This window comes from Rhinatrema bivittatum, chromosome 3 (genome assembly GCF_901001135.1).
Source record: "Rhinatrema bivittatum chromosome 3, aRhiBiv1.1, whole genome shotgun sequence".
Taxonomy (NCBI): domain Eukaryota; kingdom Metazoa; phylum Chordata; class Amphibia; order Gymnophiona; family Rhinatrematidae; genus Rhinatrema; species Rhinatrema bivittatum.
In genome coordinates, this window is record NC_042617.1 from 16,171,367 (window position 1) to 16,193,673 (window position 22,307).

Genomic DNA, 22,307 nt, shown 5'->3' on the forward strand with positions numbered 1-22,307 from the left:
TTTGCAAGAGATCGGTCAAAGAAAGCCTGGGTTAGCACACAGTGCGTGGACTTTCATTTGATCCCTTCTGACTAAGCATTTCATTTCCATGGCTCTTCTTTGAAAGTGTGGCTTTCTCAGCTCAGCAGGCTCGCCATAAGGGCCATCACCTCCCTTTTATTCAGGTGATGATAATAGTAGAACTGCCAGAGTAGACGAGTCTTTAAAAAAATATAGCACTTCTCCCCAGAGACGAGATGGAAATCAGAAGGGAAAGCCGGCAGGCACCTTATCCATTCTAGATTTCAAAGGCTGATTTGAGTTCTTGAAAGAAGTTGTTTGATAGCACTTGCTGGTAATTATTTACAGGCTGCTGTTGCAGGCAATTATTGTTCTGTAGCACCATTTATGCACAATTAAGATGCAGTGGAAGCAAATGAGGCTAAGGACAATTCATTCTGTCAAGAAAGTCACTATAGGACAGCACACGCGTCCACTGTAACTGGCCATTATTCACCCCGGGGAATCTCGGCTTGCTGTAAATTATGTAGTTCACTGCTTCCTGTTCCCTCTGCATTCTTTTTTCTGCAAGCTGTGCTTAATGTTAATAAAATATGAAGATTTCTTGTCCTTTTTTTTATTATCCAGAATTCGACTGTGACACTCTCAGAGACTAAGCAGAGGTGGGAGGAGTACAAACGCCAGTGTATGGAGTACCTTCACCAGACAACTTTGCCTAGAGCAGGTAGGCCTGCTCGTTGCCAATGCGTACTTGTCTGCTGCCAGCTGACTAGCCAGCTATTTGTTTGACAAGGAAAAAGGCAGGGGAATTTTTTTGTAGTCAGATGTGGGATGTATTTATAAATCATGAGGAAATAGGTTCCTTCTGCCTCAAAATAGAAAAATGGAATATCTAAGAGGCACCAGACCATGGAGACACTTCATCAAAGTGGTAATAGGGAGCAAGCTGGTAACTACAAGCCATGCACTCGTTTTTTGGGCATTTCAAAGTAGATTACATTCAGGCACGCTGGGTATTTCTCCTTCCCCAGAGGGTTCACAGTCTAAGTTTAAAATAAGCTGCATGTTTTGCTGACCTGCAGCAGGAGAGGGAGTGCCAAAACTATCCCTGCTGCACCAGGAGAAGAGCTGAAGTGCATTGCAAAAGGAGAGAGGAGATTTTCCATTTGTTTGACAAGAAAAAAGGGAGGGGAGTTTTTTTGTAGTCAGATGTGGGACATATTTATAAATCTATTTGCCACAGAATGTATGTGTGCATGTGGGTGTGCAGAGGGGAACGTGTGGTGGGATGTATCCAAATCTGGTGTTGCACTGAGCCCAAAAGTTTCTTAAATTGGGTGTGCTCCCGGCAGCACATAAGGATAAGTGAGGGGGTGGGGTCTTTGGGGTACAGGGAACTGATAGCCTCCATTGGAATGGGGCGACAGGTGGCAGGGGGTTGGTATATTATAATGGAAGGAGAGTTAACAGCAAGGAAGATGGATCTTCTTTGGGGGGGAGGGGATGACTTGATAACTTAATGCACATTAGAATGTTTTAATGTTCACTGAAATGATTTTTGTGCATGATAAGCATTATAGCACACACTAAATCATCTCAGCGCATGTTAACATGGAAAATATATGAAATTAAAACAGAATGAAAAAAAGAAAATTTTTTTTTCATGCACATGCCTATTGGATATGGAAAACGTCAGTAAAATCTCTGGCACTGTTCCACATAGCAGGCTCGTACATCAACTGAGCAGCCAATGTGGTTGATGGAGTAGAGAAAATGAGGAGTGATCTAAGAATGCATGAGGAACGGGCAAGCATGTGGAAGCTACAATTCAATAACCCAAGTACAGGCTCCTTTATTTTATCATTCTTTGGAGTTTTATGTCAATTTGGTGCGTTGATTATTGAGTTTTTATGAACGTTTTATTCTGTATACTGCCTGGTATTGGGCAATAGAATGGCTTAAAAATAATTTTAAATAAATAGAGAGTAGTATACATACCTGGGAACTCTCTGGATTTGCATCAGTGCCAGGTCTCTGGGGAAACATTAGAAAAATCCAGGCCTCTCTGTTTACTGCTCCAGCCACTCCCCTTCAGTAAGCCTGTAGGGAACAGGAATAGAGGAGTAAGCCTAGATCAAACAATTCAGGCAATGTGTGGGGAGAAAATGGAGTGCAGAGGTTGTAGCGCACACAACTTAACCTGCAGCTGTGATTCCAGGACTTGGGACTCAGCTGAGGGTAAAGTGAGGGTGCACAAGTCAGGGAGCAGAGATTTACTGCGGGTGGCAGCAAAGAGAGTGCAAGGGTCAGGGAGGGAAGAAGGGGAAGAATGATAGCATCATCCATGGAGGGATGATGCTATCATGATGGTGGAGGAGAGGGAGGGAAGAAAGAGAGTGTGTAGATTAGTGTGGATTGTGGTAGTGGTATAAGAGAGAATGCTGACATCAGCCCCCTGGCCTATATAAACAGTTTCTCACTTCAGCATTGGCCTCAGCAGTTCCTCGTTCTGAAGTAGTACACGTTGCTCCTGCGTGTTGGTTTCTGATTCCTGTCTGTGTTCCTGGTTCCTGTGCCATGTCTTCCAGCCTTGCCTCATCCAGCCTTCCTCATCCAACTCTGTCTTGTCCTACTCATCTTGTCCAGTGTCTTCAGTGTGTCTGTGACCCTCCTTGGCTTGACTCTTCGGATCTTGACCTCTTGCTTGGACCTGACCATGAATGCCTTCCGCCTGGATCTGACACCTTGCCTGGACCTGACCACTCTTGCTAGCTGCCTACCCCAACCTTGGCCTGTCCCTGACTCCGTCTGCTGCCTGCCCTGACCCCGCTGTGCCTTTTGACTTTAGTTATCTTCACCCCCCCCAGGGACCTGCTTAAGTCCTGCCAGCCACCAGAACCCAAGGGCTCAACCTGCGGGGAAGATGTTTGGTATAGGTGAAGCTCCCATTCACTAGCTGCTGGCGCAGCACAAAGAGCTCACACATCCACAATCTTCTCAAGTTTGCTGAGGCCATGAGCTCGGCGGACTCTCCTCCAGCCTCCGCTATCACCGATTTAACCCTTCAGCTTCAACAGCAACAGGATCAGCTTAACACCATGGCCAGATATTTTCAGGGTATTGCAGCCCGGCCTTCTCTGGCTTCTGCTCCGGCACCTGTCTTGCGGCCTGCTACTCCAACATTCCACCTGCCTCCTTAAAATGGTAGAGGCTTTCTCAACCAATGTTGGATGCAATTCAGATTGCAGGCACCTTTGTTTCCGACAGACTGAGTCAAGGTTTCTTATATTTATTTATTTATTTATTTTTAGTTTTTATATACCGATCTTGCATTAGATACAAATCAAACCGGTTTACATGGAACAAAAAACTGCCTGTAAGGCGATACATGGAACCAAGAACATACAGTATAATAAACTGGTCAACTTATTTATAAATTTAACTGACCCATGAAAACAGTTTGCATTACATAGTAATGTAATATATGATAACACATAAATATATATATATATATATATATATATACATAAACGAACATACATATATATATACACATATATAAAATAAAAATATATACACATATACTCATGCATGACACATATTAAACATATTTCTAGTTATGGAGGGATTAAAGGAGTAAAAGACTGAATTTATTCTTTCCTTGTTGGATGGCATTGCTCTGGCTTGGGTCTCAACCCTTTCGGAACGGGATCATCCGTTCTTGAGGGATCTGGTGTGCTTCCTGCAAGAATTCAGGCAAATATTCAATAAACCCATTCGCATGGCTTCCAAGGCCTCTGAACTCCTACAGATTAGGAAAGGCTCCCAGTCTGTGGGAGAGTATGGTGTGCATTTCCACACTCTGGCCTCTGAACTTCAATGAGGCAGCAATATCTGATTGTGATTTTCCGACAAGGACTCTTGGAGCGCATTAAAGATGAGCTGGCTGCATGGGACATGCTAGATACCTTGGAAGGACTGATTAGGCTAGCCATACAACTAGACCTGAAGTTTCAGGAATGGGCCAAAGAGAGAGGTTCCACTCGCCACCCCATCCACCTTGCCCAGAATTTCCGGTGTCCTATAGCCTCCTACTGTCCTTCAGATCCAAGATCTAAACCAGTAGGAACCATGCAGGTAGATTGCTTCAAACAGTCAGCAGTGGGGAAACAGGCGGCGTAACCTTAATCTCTGCTTATATTGTGCTGCATCTGGGCATTTCTCAAGTCACTGCCCAAACAAGCCGGAATCCAGGCAAAGCTCAGGGATAACTGAGTCTCGGAGGGCTACCTGTCACTAGGTGAGATGGTGCCTCTTGTCATGAAAAGGATAGGCTGCAAGGCCCCAGTACTCTTTATTTAGATTTTTTTCTTTTTTCCTTTAACTGAGGCTCGAAAATGAGGGGGGCCCGCGGCAGAATGTTGAGCTGGCAGAGGTGACAAGGCATGAAGCTGACGGCGAGGCAGCCGCGGGCCTCCTGGCAGTCTCCCACTGGAAGAAGCAGCGCTGAGGAGGGGAGGCAGCTTGATTATTTCCTGCCTCCATGGCTGAAGAGGAAAGGATACAAGAGAACCACGAGAGAGCCAGTGAGTGGGAGGTTTCCACTGTGCAAGAAGTGCTGCTGGAAACTGGGTGTTGCTCACTGTGGCTCAGAAGGTATGAGGCTGCTGCGACCAAAACCAAGCGCGTGATTAGGTGGACCGGCCCACCTGGGCATCCCCGAAGCCCTGAAAGGCTAATCCACCCTGTTCTAAGTGATATTTTTACCTTGGCCTGTACTTGGAATGTCCTTTTTCATGTAAAATATGTTATTATAAATGTGGAGAGGGCCATGGGGGGAGGGCAGAACAAGGTGCAAGGATGTAAGGTTCTCCAAAGGTGCCTAATATACTTGCATTGGTCCTGATTGGAAAAACTAAAATTTAAATGTTAAAAAAAACATAATGAGGAGCAGGCAACACAGTAATTGCTCACACAGGACAGCAAAAAAATGTAGCACTGGCTCTGGGTGGGTTGTAAGTGATGGGGGAGGATGGGAAGGTGGGTGTGAGTGAATGTGGTGGAAGGGGAAGTGGGTATCTGAGAGGGAAGGGAGGGCAAGGGGAGTGAGTATGTATGGGGGAGATAGGGGAAGGGAAGGGTGCTGTGGGTATGTGAGAAGGAAAGGAGGGAAAGGGAGTGTAGGAGTGAGAAGGAAGGAAAATGGAAGGGGTGTGGATGAGTGAGAGGGAAGAAAAAGAGAAGGTGATGTGAGTGAGGGGGAAGAAGGAAGAGGGGAGTGAGTAAGGGGAAGGGAAGTAAGCATGTGAGGGGAGAAGAAAGAGAAGAGGGGTGTGAGTGAAATGGAAGAAGGGAGTGAGAGGAAAAGAGGGGAAATGGGAGAGAAGCAGAGAGGGAGCTAGACTTTATGGGATGTGCATGAGTGGGAGAGAGTGCACCACACACTGACCCCCGCCATTATTCAGGGGGGCAGATTCTGGGGAAGTGTGGAAGGCAGGAGATGGGGTTCCTGGTAGTGTTGCAGGGCTCTCAGCTTCCTAGAAATATTGTTACTGATATGCTATCTGCCACTCCTTTGGGAGCCCTGACCCCTGCTTTCCCACCTTTCCCCAGCATTTCAAATCACTGAAAGGGCCAGACTCCAAGAGACTGCCATTCATCAAAACTCTAAGGGGAATACTCACCTACTTGGTGTCCTTGGTGATTAAATATCTGCCAGTCTTGGGCGGGGGTGAGGAGCAACATCTCATGCCTCAGGCAGTAGATCGCCTTGAGTCGACCCTGGTAAAAATCATTGGTGAGACCTCACCTGGACTATTGTGTTCAGTTATGGAGGCTGCACCTCCAACATGACATAGATAAAGCAGAGGCAGCCCAGAGACCAGCCACCAAAATGATGCAGAATCTTCACCATTGACCTAAATATGCATACCACAGTGGAAAAGAGAGACAGGGGGATGTGAAAGAGACATTCAAATACATAAAGGAATAGCCGGTCCAACACTTTGGAACACTTTACCAAACCATCTTCGCTCGATATCCAACCCTGCACATTTCAAAAAATCTCTCAAAACATATCTTTTTCAACTTGCATTCAACACGTCTTCTAATTAAACTTAATCATCAATACCGAAATTACCCTCTTAAACATAGTTACACCCATTACAATCCCATTTATACTACACATAACTACAACATACTTGCTCATTCACACGTTTCCAACTATCATACCCTTCTCCCTTCTTCCCTTTATCTCATATAATTTTTACGCTCTATTTCTCCCACTTCCCCTTCCTCCTCCCGTTCCCCTTCCCCCCCTTTTTCCCCTTTTCCCCCAAAACAATAAGCCCATGGTTCCAAACTTTTTATATTTTTAATAACCTTATATACTAGCATTCTGTCTAGTTATTACCAATTTTTATGTAAAGTTTAAAAATTCCATTTTATTTTGATTATTTTATTTTTGGTTTTAAATCTGTGAACCGTTTTTGATAAAATTTCTTTTTTAAAAAACGGTATATAAATACTTTTTAAATAAAAAAAAATAAAATAAAATGCAAACCTCTTACAGATGAAAGGACATTTTACACCACAGCCTGACAAATTTTGGTGGCTGTGTGGAATTGTTACAAAACATGGTAGTAAACCATGAAGGAGGGCCTGGGTACTGGATAAAATCTTAGTCTTGGAAAAGTTAAGATGACAAAGCCTGGAATAGCCTGCAGCGGAGGTAGGCATGCGTGGGAGAGATATGGAGGCCAGACAGTTGTAAAAATAGGGTTGAGAGGTCAAATAGAAGACATGGAAGGAGCTAGTGCTCATCTAAGCATGGGAATTGATATACTTATCTACCCAAAGCAGATCTGAGCAGCTTTCATTCTGGAAATGCCGTCTATAGATTTGTTAATTAAAGTAGCAGAGAATCAGGGAGAAGTAATCTAGACTGAGCAAACTGAATGGTCCAATTGGTCTTTATTCGTCATTTATCCTGGTATCATGTAGAACAAGAGGTCATGCTATGAGGCTCAGGAGTAACATCAGAAAATATTGCTTCACAGAAAGGGTGGTGGATACATGAAGTAGCCTCCCAGAGAGAGGGCAGAGGCAAAAACGGTAACAGAATTCCAGGAAGCCAAAGATCAAGTGAGTTGGAAGGAATTGCAGCAGGAAGTAACTAGGGCAGAATAGCTGGGCCTTATAGTCCTGAATGTCTTTCTAGGTGGAGCGTAACAAATATTTGTGAAGAAAGTTCTCACCATTGTACAGTGCAGAATGTGCACAGAATTCTCCTTTTCCACAGAAATGTTCAAAGCTTTAGAAGTGCCAGTGTGTCCAGGACCCTCATTTTTGTATGACTCAGCTTTGTCTTTGTTCTCATACTGAAGTACACCAGTATGCACTGCAGTCTATTCAAAATTCGGCTGCATGACTTATCTTCCTTCAACATCGCTATGACCATGTATCCCCTCTTCTGAAGTCGCTCATTGGCTCCCTGTCTACCTCCATATACAGTCAAGCTTCTTTTGCTTGCCTATAAATGAATTCACTCTGGAACTCCTCATTACCTGTCTTCCCTTCTCTCTCCCTACACCCCTCCTCATGGACTCCATTCATCAAGCAAGTTTCTCTTACTTGTGCCCTTCTCCTCCACTATGAACTGATGATGCCATGCTTTGCACTTTGCTGTGTTGTATGCCTGTAATGGACTTCCTGAGCTGGTGCATCATGCTTCCTCTCTGGTCATATTCAAATTCAGTTTAAAAACTCCCCTTTTTGAAGCTGCTTTTAAATCCTAAGCACTTCTCTACAATAAATACACTTCCTGTAGACTCTTGTTTGTCATGTGTGTTTGTCTGAGTCGTTTTTACCCTTCATGTGGTAAGGACTGTCTTATATAGGTATCTGTACAGTGCTGAGCATAGAAGTGCTTTAGAAGTGATAAATAAAAATAGAGATTCAAATAAAAACATACTTTAAAATGTCTGTATGTGAATGCCAGAAGTCTGAAAAGTAGTATAGGAGAGTCAGAATATGTGGCAGTATACTAGGATATAGATGTTATAGGCACCTCAGAAACATAGAAGGAGAATAACCAATAGGACACTGTATACCAGGATATAAATTATATCAACGTTACAGGGCAGATCAAATTGGTGGAGGGGTGGAACTATAAACAAAGGATAGAATCAAGCAGGATTCAAATCCTGTGGGAAACAAAATACACTCTGTAATCCTTATGAATATAAATTTCATATGTGAAGGTTACAAGTTTTAGCAGTGGCATATAGTACCCTCTACCTAGCCAAGATGAAGAAACAGATTGTGAAATCCTAGCAGAAATTAGAAAGGCAAGTACGATTGACAAAACAATAATAATGAGAGATTTCAATTATCCCAGTATAGATTGAGCCAAAGTCTAATTGGAAGATGCTAGAGAGTTAAAAGTTTCTAGATGCCATAAATGACTGTTTCATGGAGCAGCGGATCCTAGAACCAGCAAGAGGGGGAACTACTTTAGATCTAGGTCTCAGAGGAACCTTATGTCTTGGTGCAAGGGATTAGTGTGGTGGAGGCCACTTAGCCGTAGCAATCATAATGTAATCAAATTTGACATAATCACTGGAGGGAGGACATTAAGTAAAACTGCTGCAGTAGCATAGAACTTTAAAAAGGGAGACCATGATAGAATGAGGAAATTAGAAATAGTGCTGCATAAGTCATGTAGAGCTATAGAAATGTTAAGTTATAAAAAAAAACCTAAAAGGAGCAACTGCGAAGGTTAAAAGTTTGCATGAGGCAAAGACATTGTTTAAAAATACCATCTTGGAGCCCAAATCCAATGTGTTGCCTACATTTAAAAAAATCAAAAGAAGGTCAAATGACTGCCAGCATGCTGAGGTAGAAGGGGAAGTTAAAGCCAAAAGAGCATTGTTCAAAAAATGGAAAGTGGACCCAAATGAAGAAAATAGGCAAGAGCCTAAGCACTGGTAAGTTAGATGTAAAAGAGCAGGAAGATAGGTCAAGAGAGAATTTAAGAAGAAGCTTGCCAGTGAAGCAAAATTTAATAATAAAAGTTTTTTCAAGTGCATTCAAAGCAAAAAGCCTGCATGGGAGTCAGTTGGGCTGCTAGATGATCAAAGGATAAAATGGAAGCTCAAGGAAGACGAGGAAATATCTGAAAAAACAAATGGATTCTTTGTCTTGGTCTTTGCTGAGAAGCATATTCACTCCAGAAACATTCTTTGATAGTTATGATTCTGAGCAACTAAAAGACATCTCCATGAGAATGGAGAATATAACAGATCAAACTGACAAACTAAAGAGTAACACATCACCATTATCAAATGGTATCCACCCCAGCGTCCTGAAAGAACTCAAACATGAAATCTGTATTTAAACAGGCACAATACTGGATGACTGGCGGGTGGCCAATATAATGCTTCTGGGGTGATCTGGGAAACTATAAACTGGTGAGCCTAACATCAGTACAGGGCAAAATGGTAGAAGGTATTCTTAAAAACAAAATTACTGGCTATGTAGATATACGTGCCTTAATGGGGAAGAGTCAACATGGTTTTAGCAAAGGGTAATCTTGCCTTACAAAGCTTACAAAGATTTTTGTGAAAATGTATATAAACATGTAGAAAAAAGTGAGCCAGATGATATAGTGTACTTGGATTTTCAGAAAGCATTTGACTTTGTCCCCTATGAGAGACTTCTGAGGAAATTAAAAAGTCCTGGGATAGGAAGCAATGACCTATTGTGGATCAGTAATGGTTAAAAAACAGGAAACAGGGTAAGACTAAATGGCCAGTTTTCCAAACGGAGAAAGGTTGTTAGTAGAGTACCACAGAAACCTGTGCTTTTTAACATATTCATAAATGATCCACAAAAGGGAATGATGATGATGTAATCAAATTTGCAGGAGATAAAAAATTGTTAAAACAGCAGCAGATTGTGAGGAACCTACTGAAAGACCTTGTGAGACTAGGAGACTGTGCATCTGAATGGTAGATAAAATTTAATGTGGGAAAGTACAAAATGATGCTCATAGAGAAAAATAATCCCAACTACAAGTACATGATGCTGAGTTCTGTATTAGGAGACACCACCCAGGAAAAGCACCTTGGAGTCCTTATGGCAAATACACTGAAATCTTCAGCTCAGTGTGTGGCAAAGTTCAAAAAAGCTACTAGAATGTTTGGAATTAGCCAAAAAGGAATGGAGAATAAAATGGAAAATATGGAATAAAAGAGATCACATCACCGAAACACTGGCTGAACTACACTGGCTTCCCATTGAACAAAGAATACACTACAAAACACTGTGCACCATACGTTAATACATAACGAACATGCAGACTGGTTAAATACAGCCCTATGTGTACACATCCCTAATAGAAACCTAAGGTCAGCAAACAAAGCACTCCTAACCATTCCATCAGTCAAAACTGCAAGACTAACACAGGTACGAGAGAGAGCATTATCACTGGTAGGACCCATACTATGGAACTCCATGCCCCTAGATTTAAGACTACAAAGAGACAGCAAAACCTTTAGAAAAACTTTAAAAACCTGGCTCTTTAAACAAGCTTTTCAGAAAGAGAAAGAAGAATAGAAACCAGGGACAGGCAAAGCACGATCAATATAACATCCACATACACTGCTGTATTCACTGTGTGTAGTCTTTAAAGGACAAGTCACAATGTTAAAGTTAATTCTGTAATAAAAACCGAGATAGAGACATGGACATGATTAATTACATTTAACATTATTGATCACTAACTATGTTACCGAACCTTATGGCACTCTTGTAAATGCGCAAATTACAGTATCATTAATTTTATGTGCCTCAATGTAAACCGTTGTGATGGTCTCCTCCAAACGACGGTATAGAAAAGATTTAAAATAAAATACATAAATAAATATTGCTTTTGTATCGATCCATGGTGCGCCCTTGTGCTGTTCTGGTCACCCCATCTCAAACAGACATAGAAGAACTAGAAAAGGGCGACAAAAATGATAAAGGGAATGGAACGGCTTAACATAATGTGAGCTGGCTTTACCTGTCACTAATAGTTTCCCCAGTTTTTTTTTCCGTCATGGCAGTGGGAGGGAGTTTTGCTTTATCCTCACCTTTTTGTGGGTTGTGGCTAAGGGGTATGAAGTGCCGTGTGAACATAGTCAGATGGAAGGCGATACAAGAATACAAAGGAGAGGAAAGGAGATTTTTATGGAAAGAACTGGAGTTTTGAAGATGCAGGAGATTGGAGTTGATTCCAGTTACCAGAGAGAAGGGTAAACCCCCGGCATCTCGAAGAGCTGGGTTCTTCAGCTTTTGCCTTGGTGACCAGTTAACAACACAGGCTGGAGATGTGCTGAGTTCTGTACTTTCTGTATTTTGAGATTTGTTTCCAAAGACTGTTGACATTAACTGTTTGGAGATCTGTTTTCGGGACAAGAGGGTTTCACCTTCCCAGTTTTTCCACTTTATTCTGGAGTTGGAAGAATTACTTTACATTTCACAGGGAAGGAACATTGGTTCAGTTGGAAGAACACCCAGATGATGTAACATGGACTTTTAATTTTTTTTCTGATTATGCTGTTTTGATTTTGTCGTATTGGTTTGGACTTTGTTTTTTCTACTGCAAATAAAGTTAATTTGATCATCTTCAGAGTTGGTGGCTCTTTTTGCTATTGGGAATCCCTGGGAAAACCTAATTACAGCTAAGAATACCTCTTGACCAGTGCTATTGAAACTGAGAGAAGCAGGACAATATCCCCACAACAGCATCTAGAGCCCAGGAGATTATCCTCCCCTCCACTGGTTGAACCCTGGCTTTGTATAGCTACCATGTTCCAGCCAAACAGCCAACTGGGGAACCTGCCACAATAAGAATTGCCATGCTGGATCAGACCAAGGTCCATTGAGCCCAGCATCCTAGTTCTGACAGCAGCCAATCCAGGTCACAAGTACTTGGCAGATCCCATAAAATAGATCTAATTCCTGTTACTCACGCCCAGGAGTAGCAATGGTTTTCTTTAGTCTTCCTGGCTAATAATGTGCTATGGGCTTTTTCTCCAGGAGCTTCTCCAAACTTCTTTTAAACCCCAATATGCTCATCATCTTGATCACGTCCTCTGGCAGCAGATTCCACAGCTTTTTGTTTTGAATCTGTTGGTTATTAGCTAAACAAGTTAGGGCTCTTCATCTTGCAAAAGAGATGGCTAAGAGGAAACATGATCGAAGTTTATAAAATTATGAGTTGGGTGAAATGGTTAAATAAAGGCCGGTTATTTATCCTTTCAAATAATACTAAAACAAGGGGATGCTCCATGAAACTAACAATTAGATTTAAAACAAACCGTAGATAGTACTTTTTTTTTTTACTCAATATACAATCAAGCTGTGGAATCTGTTGCCAGAGGACGTGGCCAAGGCAACTAGCACGGGAGGCTTTAAAAGAGGTTTGGACAAGTTCCAGGAGGAAAAATTCATAAAACATAATTAGCCACGTAGACCAGAGAAAGCCATTGCTATCCCAGGGCGTGAATTCCAAGAAACAGATCTACCTTTTGGGAACTGCCGTGCTCTTCTGACCTGGACTGGCCACTATCGAGGACAGGAAGCTGGGCTTGATGGCATTTCTTATGTTCTGATCCGGTGTTCAAGGATTTTCAGGTGTCCACCCGCTGTGACATCACAAACATTTCCCCTGTTTCTTGATCCCAGTTCCAGTATCCCTTCATGTCTAGGTTCTGTTAATCGTAGCCTGAGGAGTAGCCACGGAAGGTAGTCCTCAGTCTCTCGACTCCAAGCTATAGCTGCAGCTGGGAAGTTCCAATATACATCTGTCTGATCAGGCAGACTGAAGTCTTGCATCAGGAGGGGCAAGTTGATGGCTTCTGCCAAATACCCTGCCAACGTTTTTCCTTGTGCTAGAGATCTGTAGATCCTACCACAATGGATTTTAGTTCCATTCCCAATTCTGGGGTAAACCACAGTGCCACATCCTATTAGTCCTTGCATTTCAATAGCTTTTATGTTATTTTTCACCTATCTTGCCCCTTCTTACTTAGTTCGCCTTTATCTTTGTATTTTATGAAGAGATTATACACTTTTGTAGGGTTATAAACCAGTGATGATTCTTAACCTACTGCGTCCCTGAAACAGTAACTATCCTCAGGCTAACTTCTGCCATTAAAGCCTCCGGCTCTGGGATTTTAATGTTATTTCCTAGATTATGGCATATTCATGCAACTGGCCTTCCAGATTTTGCTTTCTATGTTTTCTGACTCCTAATGCACAATAGTCTTAGCTCCCCTGTGTGTTTGTGAGCTTTACAACTCTCAGGATTTCTCTACCAACCTCCTACACAACACTATTGAAAGACAGCTAGCAAGGTGATAAGCTATTCTGCTTGATTACACTTAGAGGGGGGATTTTGTAACAGCCTACTCAAATTAGGCAGCAAATGCATGCATATGTTACACCAGTTCTCAAAGGGATTGCATGCATGTCCTTTCCCACCAAAACTGTTCATAAGCAATTGCGCCTGCTAAATTGTGCGCTGAAATTTTGTGGGAAATTTCATGTGCACACTGATGAAAATGCAAAAGTATGCACAGAAGTGCAAATCTTTCCCCAACCCTGCCCCCGGAGTGCCTTCATTCAGTCTGGGTAAACTTATACGGGAACATGACCTGCGTGCGTCTTTTATCCTTGCACGGGGCAGGCCATTTTGCAAATTGCCATATCTGCTCATAAAACACAGTTTTGCCTGCATAATTCCCTTTGAAAATGATCCTCTCAGAGGGCAACTTTTAGAATGATCTGCCTGACTACAGGAAAGATTTTGAAGATTGGGCTGCAGAGAGCAGATAATGTTATCCATTGAAAAAGTGGGCATTCAGAGCGTGGGGGTTGGGTCTGGACAGTAAACTAGACCTGCGTATCTCATTTTCAAACATGCATGCTTAGTTTCCCCCAGCTAGGTCCAGTCGTAGATACGGTAGATGCAAAATATGTGGGTAAAAAAAGCTTTAGCATGTTCTCAAAGAAAAGTCAACCAGGTTCAAAAATACTCATGTACCTTCCTAGAAGGTGACATAATGACCATTGGCCTTAGGAGGTAGGGTAGACTGGACCCCATGTTAGCCAATCAAATTGCCTGACTTTGACTCACCTTTTTTATAAAAGGATATTAAAGTTCTGTCTGAACATGGAAGCATTTCCCAGCTGTCTAAAACTGCCAAATAACAGATGGATAAGTGAATTACCTGGCTCTAATTCCATTGAGGGAATATTACTAACCAGAAACGCGAAAGTCAGGCAATTCTTCAGTGTCACCAAAGCACTGAGATGGAATTACAAAAACCTTGTAATACAAATTTATGTCCATCTTCTTATTTTATTATAATAATACTGGATTTACCTTGTTGGGGTTTTCTCCTGTGATCGGGTTTAACTGAATAAAAAGCTCAATGACTTGTGCAGGAAGTTTAGAAATCCTATTTCTTTTTTTTTTGCCTCCGGCCTTTGCAATGAATCACATTCTTCCATGCTATACAATTTCTGCAATAAAAAGAGGTTGTTCTCTAGAACTAATGACACATGAGCCTAGAAAAAAAAAAATCCACTGCCCAGATCTCACAGAAGGATTGATGAGAGGGTGGTGAAAGGATGGCAGGGTGCTAGCCCTTCAATATCCATTTCAGTGTTACATCTGCAGTTTCTTAATAGCCTGCAAAGAACTGTGGCACATCATAGCAGGAGTGGAATGGGGAAACTGAGGTGGGCTTTTCCCTCCCCCGCCCCCCCCCCCCCCCCCGGCATCCTTTTATATGGGATCAATTTCCCCCTCTTGCCCTCCCAAAAATAAGAAAGCAAATATTTAAGAGTGTGTGTGTATATGTATATATATATATATATATATAATGTGTCAAAAACACAATAACCATCTCCCGCAACAAATGTAAAGAAGCTCAATAAACTAATTACTCAAAGTTACACATCATTTTTATTTTGCTAAACTAAATATTTATAAAACACATATGCCTTTCTAAAGTTTAAACATGTCAAATTTCAAAAAACAAATTATACACTATAAATATATACCAAAGCAATCACTCTCACTCACACCATATTTAAAACACATACAAAAATTATCCTTATATATCCTTTGTATGACAAATCAAGTGGCAAGCAGCAAACTATTTATAAAGTGCAATCAAGTATCTCATACAGTATTATTCTTTCTTATATTGAATTTGTCATCAGTTCCAGTTACCAAAAAGCTATCCTACACAGTGATACACTGTAACTGTCTCTAAATTAACAGATGTTTATATTAATTTATCCAATATAATCCAATATCCTGGTACCAATATGTCAGCACGGAAGAGATCCAAAGTGATTGTTCTCACACTTTTGTAAATATTCCTGATGCCTCGGACTAATGCTTCTATTCAGCTGTTGCGCAATGTTGAAAAAAATGTGATATGTTTAAAATTTAAAGAGGCATATGTGCTTTATAAATATTTAGTTTAGCAAAATAAAAATGATGTGTAGCTTTGTGTAATTAGTTTATTGAGCTTCTTTACATTTGTTGTGGGAGGTAATTATTGTTATCCCAGGACAAGCAGGATGCTAGTCCTCACATATGGGTGACGTCACTGACGGAGCCCTATCGCGGGAAAAACTTCTGTCAAAGTTTCTAGAAACTTTTGACTGGCAGCCTGAGGCTACTGAGCATGCCCAGCATGCCATAGTATTCTCTGCCACAGGGGTCTCACTCCAGTCTTTGTTTTTCCGCACTGCTCTCACGATTGCGGTGACAGGAGCCCTGTGAGTTTTTCTCACCTTTTTGACTAAAAAAGTCAGCTATTTTTCTCATATTTTCCCCATTTCGGGTCTCACTTCACAATTGTCACCAGACGGTGACAAAACTGATAGCGAATTTTCGCTTTTTCATTACTTCTTTTTTCTCACAGAAATTTTTCATCGACGGCCGTCGATACAAACATGGCTTCGGGCTTCAAAAAATGCCCGGTCTGTAACCGAACCATGTCGGTAACAGATCCACATCTTGAATGTGTGATCTGTTTAGGAGAAAAGCATGATGTTTCATCATGCCAGGAGATGACCCCGAAGGGTTGAAAGCTTCGGCAGGAAAAGATGGCTCATCTTTTCCATCTCCAGCTCGTTCCCTCACCATCTACTTCGACGAAGTCATCTCCAACAGGAGTCACGAAGAAATTCCTGCTTAAAAAACGACACCTCGAAGGATCTGGAGATGCTTCATCGCCAGCCCCGTTGACAGCATCGACCAGGTCAGTCTCGGAACCGAGGCCTAAACATAAACATCGGCATCGTAGATCCTCGGTGTCCCCATCGCTTCCTCCCCCGGGAGAACCGACTGCAAAGCGGCATAAATTCACCGATGTTCCGCTAACCTCCGTGTCTACGGTGCCATCGTCTACATCATCGACGTCTACACCCACATCGACATCACAGTTACCATCGACTACTCAGGACTTAGCCGTTCTTATCATGCAGATGGTGATGGAGGCCTTACAGGCACAAGTTCCGGCGACATCGCCGATGCCGGCGGTCACACCAATGCCGGCCTTCACGCCGATGCCAGCGGTTCCGCCGATGTCGGTGGTCACGCCAATGTCAGTCATCAAGCCGATGCTATCGATAACACCGATACCACAATCCACCTCGATGCCGATGCCGTCTTCGACGGCCATGTCATCAGTACAATTACCATCTGTATTGGTGCCTCTCTCCATACCAGAATTTCCATCGATGACAAGTTCTTTGGAACTATCCAAAACTTCAATTTCGACTCCAATATCGATGTTTTCATTTCTCTCAACATCGACATCGACAGTTCCATCGGTTCCACAACTGATATCCGTCTACACTATGGCACCCACCATACCTCCGGCTAAGAAAACAATGGTATCGAGACCGAAGTCATCGACTAAGTTGCAACCCTCGATGACTCAACGTCTACCAACATTCTCTGAGCTTCCAAGGTCTGAAGAATCAGTACTGCATGGTATCCTTACCAAGAGATACCATGAATTACTGGCCTCCCTGCCATCTAACCCAGTAGAAGAGCAGGTAGAGGATGTTACGCCTGATGACCCTTTACCAGGACCCTCTGGTGTACCTTCCCCTAGTAGGACTACACCTCCTCAGCACCAGCCTACAGATTATGATACTTGGTCTGACACTGATTCAGATCCCTCATCTGAGGCATTTATGTCTGATCCGTCACCACCTCATGCCAGGAAACAATCACCTCCAGAGGACTTTTCTTTCCCAATCTTCGTGCAGAAAATGGCAGATTCCATCCCTTTCAAGCTGCAAGCTGAACAGGACGCCAGACAACAAACTTTGGAAGTCCTCCAATTTGTAGACCCCCCTAAACATACAGTTGCAATTCCTATTCATGAAGTCCTCTTGCAACTACAGCAACGTCTCTGGGAGCATCCCTGCACGGTTCCTGCAGTGAATAAAAGAGTAGACACAACTTATCTGGTACAATCCACACCAGGATATCAAAAAACACAATTGCCACACCACTCAGTGGTAGTAGAATCGGCTCAGAAGAAATTTAGAAGAACAAGGGCCCATTCATCAACACCTCCCGGAAAAGACAATAGATTCCTGGACCAAATGGGCTGCAAGGTATTTCAAGGAGCAATGCTGAACTCTAGAATTTCAGCATACCACCTATACATGACTCAGTACCAGAGGAACCTCTGGAAACAGATAGAGGAATTTGTGCCGTCACTGCCCACACAATATCAGGAAGCTGCACAAACTATTATCAACAAAGGATTAGATGCCGGCAAACATGAGGTTAGAGCCGCCTATGATGGTTATGAGACAGCTTCACAAGTTGCTGCATCAGGCATTAGTGCCAGAAGGTGGGCCTGGCTCAAGGCCTCGGATCTAAGACCAGAGGTGCAGGATAAACTGGTCGATCTTCCTTGCCTTGGGGATAATTTATTTGGCTCTTAGGTGCAGGATGCAGTTTCACAGTTACGAGAACACACGGAAACTTTGCGACAGTTATCCTCCCTTCCACATGACTCTTCCACGCATACTGGCTGCAGGCCCCCACGAAGAGAGACCAGGCGTCCTTTCTACAAGCAACGCAGATATTATCCCCCTGCATCTAGACCGAGACCTAGATCCCAACAGAGACCACAACAGAGGCAACAGAGAACAGCTAGAGCCCAACCACCTCCTCAAACTGGACCTGCTACTGGATTTTGAAAACAAACCCAGAGAACAAAGCCTTTACGCGAATCCTCAGTCAGCACTACCAGTAGGAGGCAGACTGTCCAACTTTTACAACAATTGGACATCAATAACATCAGACCAATGGGTCCTATCAATAATACACCGAGGATACCAACTCAATTTCCTCTCAATTCCCACAGATTTTCCAATGAATCACTCTCATCTCAGCAAAAATCACATACTTCAACTACAAATGGAATTATCCACCCTTCTGAGAGCCAGGGCTTAGAGCTCGTGCCCAGGTCTCAGAAAGGAAGAGGATTCTATTCCCGGTATTTCCTCATTCCAAAGAAAACCGGAGGCCTACGGGACGTAGAATGGTCTAGGATAGTCTAGGATGGTCTAGGATGGGACATCCTAGACCTCAGAAATCTCAACAAATTTCTGAAAAAAGAAAAGTTCAGGATGGTTTCTCTAGGCACCATGCTTCCACTTCTCCAAACAGGAGACTGGCTTTGTTCTCTGGACCTTCAAGACGCTTATGCTCACATTCCAATATTTCCTCCTCACCACACGTATCTGCGCTTCATGGTGGGTCATCAACATTTCCAGTACAGAGTACTGCCATTCAGACTTGCCTCTGCTCCCAGAGTATTCACAAAATACCTAGCAGTAATAGCAGCACATTTACGCAAGCAAAATGTGCATGTCTTTCCATATCTAGACGACTGGCTCATCAGAAGTCACTCTCAAGAGAGAGCTCTCACCTCTCTCAGTTGAACTACTTCCCTACTTCACTCCATGGGTTTTCTCATCAATTATCAAAAATCCCACCTTACTCCATCACACCTACTTCAATTCATAGGTGCAGACTTGGACACTATCCTCTCAAGATCCTTTCTATCCGAGGATCGAGCAGAAACATTATCCCTGTTGGCAAACTCGCTTCGCTCAAAGAAACAGGCAGCAGCTCATCAGTTTCTCACCTTACTAGGCCACATGGCCTCCACAGTTCATGTCACTCCTATGGCAAGGCTTGCCATGAGAGTAACCCAATGGACATTGCGTTCACAATGGATCCAAGCCATTCAACCACTACATTCTACGCTCCTCTCTACTTTGGTGGGCAAACAGGGACAATCTGCGCAAGGGCCTGCCCTTCCAACAACCAGTCCCACAGATAACATTAACTACATATGCATCCACCTTGGGTTGGGGAGCTCACATAGACAATCTCCAAACTCAAGGGACTTGGACAAAACTCGAAGCAACATTTCAAATCAATTTCCTGGAGCTTCGAGCTATACGTTATGCACTGCATGCGTTCAAGGACTGCCTTTCACACAAAACTGCTCTCATCCAAATGGACAACACAGTAGCCATGTGGTACATCAACAAACAGGGAGGTACGGGCTCATATCTCCTTTGTCAAGAGGCTGCACAGATTTGGGCTTGGGCCCTGAACCACTCAGTGTTCCTCCGAGCCACTTATCTGGCAGGAATTCACAATGTAGTGGTAGACCGACTCAGTCGTCAGTTCCAACCACACGAGTGGTCCCTGGATCCCTCAGTAGCGACCAGGATATTTCAACGTTGGGGACAACCAACAATAGACCTCTTTGCGTCACATCTGAATCACAAAGTGGACAATTTTTGTTCTCTACACAAACAGAAGAACCAGCCAGCCAAGGACGCCTTTGCTCGCCCTTGGAACTCAGGCCTACTATACGCGTATCCTCCAATAACGCTCATAACCAAAACTCTGGTGAAGCTACAACAGGACAAGGGGTCCATGATACTCATAGCCCCATATTGGCCTTGACAAGTATGGTTTCCCACACTTCTAGACCTTTCAGTCAGGGATCCCATTCGCCTGGGAGTAGCTCCCACTCTCATAACTCAGGATCAGGGTCGGTTGCGCCATCCCAACCTTCAATCCCTATCCCTGACAGTATGGATGTTGAAAGCTTGATCTTACAACCACTCATTCTTTCAACCAATGTATCTCAAGTGCTTATAGCTTCACGTAAACCTTCCACACGAAAGAACTATTCTTCAAAATGGAGAAGGTTCACTTTCTGGTGCAGGCAAAAGAATATTGATCCTTTTACTTGCCCCATTACTTCTCTAATGGACTATTTATACCATATTTCAGAATCTGGTCTCCAGACTTCATCTATAAGAGTACATTTAAGTGCAATCTCAGCTTACCATAACAAAATAAAAGATGCACCAGTCTCCACACAACCACTTATCAGTAGGTTTATGAGAGGTTTAACTCAACTTAAACCACCAATTCGGCCACCAGTCACAGAATGGGACCTGAATTTGGTATTAACAAGACTCATGTGTTCTCCTTTCGAACCCATAGATTCCTGTGATCTTAAATTTCTTACATGGAAGACTATCTTCCTCATAGCCATTACATCAGCTAGAAGGGTTAGTGAGTTACAAGCACTTGTAACATACGCACCCTACACAAAATTCCTACATGATAGGGTGGCTCTCCGCACACATCCAAAATTCCTTCCCAAGATAGTTACGAAATTCCACTTGAACCAATCCATAGTCTTACCCACATTCTTCCCAAGGCCCTGTTCTCACCGAGGAGAACAGGCTTTACATACCTTGGATTGTAAACGTGCTCAATCTTTTTATTTAAACCGCACTGCAGTCCACAGGAAATCCAATCAACTTTTTGTTTCTTATGATCCAAACAAACCAGGGAAAGCAGTGGGTAAACATACTCTATCCAATTGGCTAGCAGATTGCATACAGTTTTGCTATGAAAAAGCAGACCTTCCTCTCCAAGGGCGAGTAAAGGCACACTCAGTAAGAGCAATGTCAACTTCAGTAGCACACTATCGTTCTGTGCCAATCATTGACATATGTAAAGCAGCAACATGGAGTTCGCTTCACACCTTTGCAGCTCATTACTGTTTGGACAAAGAAGGACGACAAGATTCAGCCTATGGACAATCTGTCTTAAAGAACTTGTTTCCAGTCTAAACCCAACTCCTTCTGCAACCAAACTGCTGTGATCTTCGGCCGTAGGAACTGGGAGAGAGGCCCGCGCAGCCGGCGCTAGAGCCCATCGGGGTAAGGCCCTTGACTCTCGCCCTACCACCGCAGGCCCCCACACCAACCTCGTGGGAGCAGCTCCGCCTTCACCTCTCCGCCTCAGGCCTCCATCCAGTCACCGTCCAACGCTTCCCGTCCCTGCCTAGTCACGCCGGTGACATCATCAATGTGACCTCGGGGGACTTAAATTCGGACTTCCCGCCTCCAGGTGCCGCGCGCCGAAAGATCGTGACAAAGTAGCCTGCCCCTTTGTGCGCCCCTTCGTGAAGCCCCGAAGAGCTTCCTCAAACAGTATCAAAGAGTGCAGACTGCTTGAGATCCGTTCCAATCCCTTCCACCTCCCCAACCTCCCCCATCGGTTACTGCCCGCAAAGGCTCCTCAATAGCTTCTCCGCTTTTAGTGCACCCCTACTTCACTATGATGGGCACCTTTAACATCCCCATTATCAAATACCACCTCAGAATTCGCTCCAATCCCCCCCCCCCTCCCTTTCTCTCTTCCATCCGACAGCAGAGGCTTATCCCCTTAATTATCTCTCCCATCACACAGCTGCTTGGCCTCACTCTCTTCTCTCTCTCACTTTTTAATGCACAATCACTCACCAAAAAGACCCATTCTCAACGACTATCTTTTAGACACCAGCCCAGACATCTGTGCCATCACAGAAACCTGGCTGAAACCCACGGACACTGTCCTCACTAACCAACTACCCACTCAAACATACGACCTCTACTCAATCCCCAGACTTAAAAAAAGAGGAGGAGGGCTTTTCCTGGCAGCAAAGAAAGGATTAGGTCTTACCCTACAACTGTCCACCTCAACAAACAACATATAAGTAGCCTTCTTCAAATCAAAGCATCTTCAAATCAGCTTGATCTACACCCCTCCAGGAACCCTTGAAGCTAACCCTTCGCCCATCATCGAACTCATAATGAAGCACATTGACGCTGACAAACCAGCC

The 22,307-nt window shown here is 43.4% G+C and overlaps 1 protein-coding gene across 1 annotated transcript in view; it reads left to right on the plus strand.

Moving 5' to 3' along the window:
- Positions 1–597: 597 nt before the first annotated feature.
- GLP1R (glucagon like peptide 1 receptor) overlaps positions 598–22,307 on the plus strand; it is a 328,220-nt gene continuing 306,510 nt past the window's right edge. The window contains exon 1 of the mRNA XM_029592923.1: positions 598–724. The gene's annotated coding sequence lies outside the window, so the exon portion shown is untranslated. The remainder of the gene's footprint in view (positions 725–22,307) is intronic.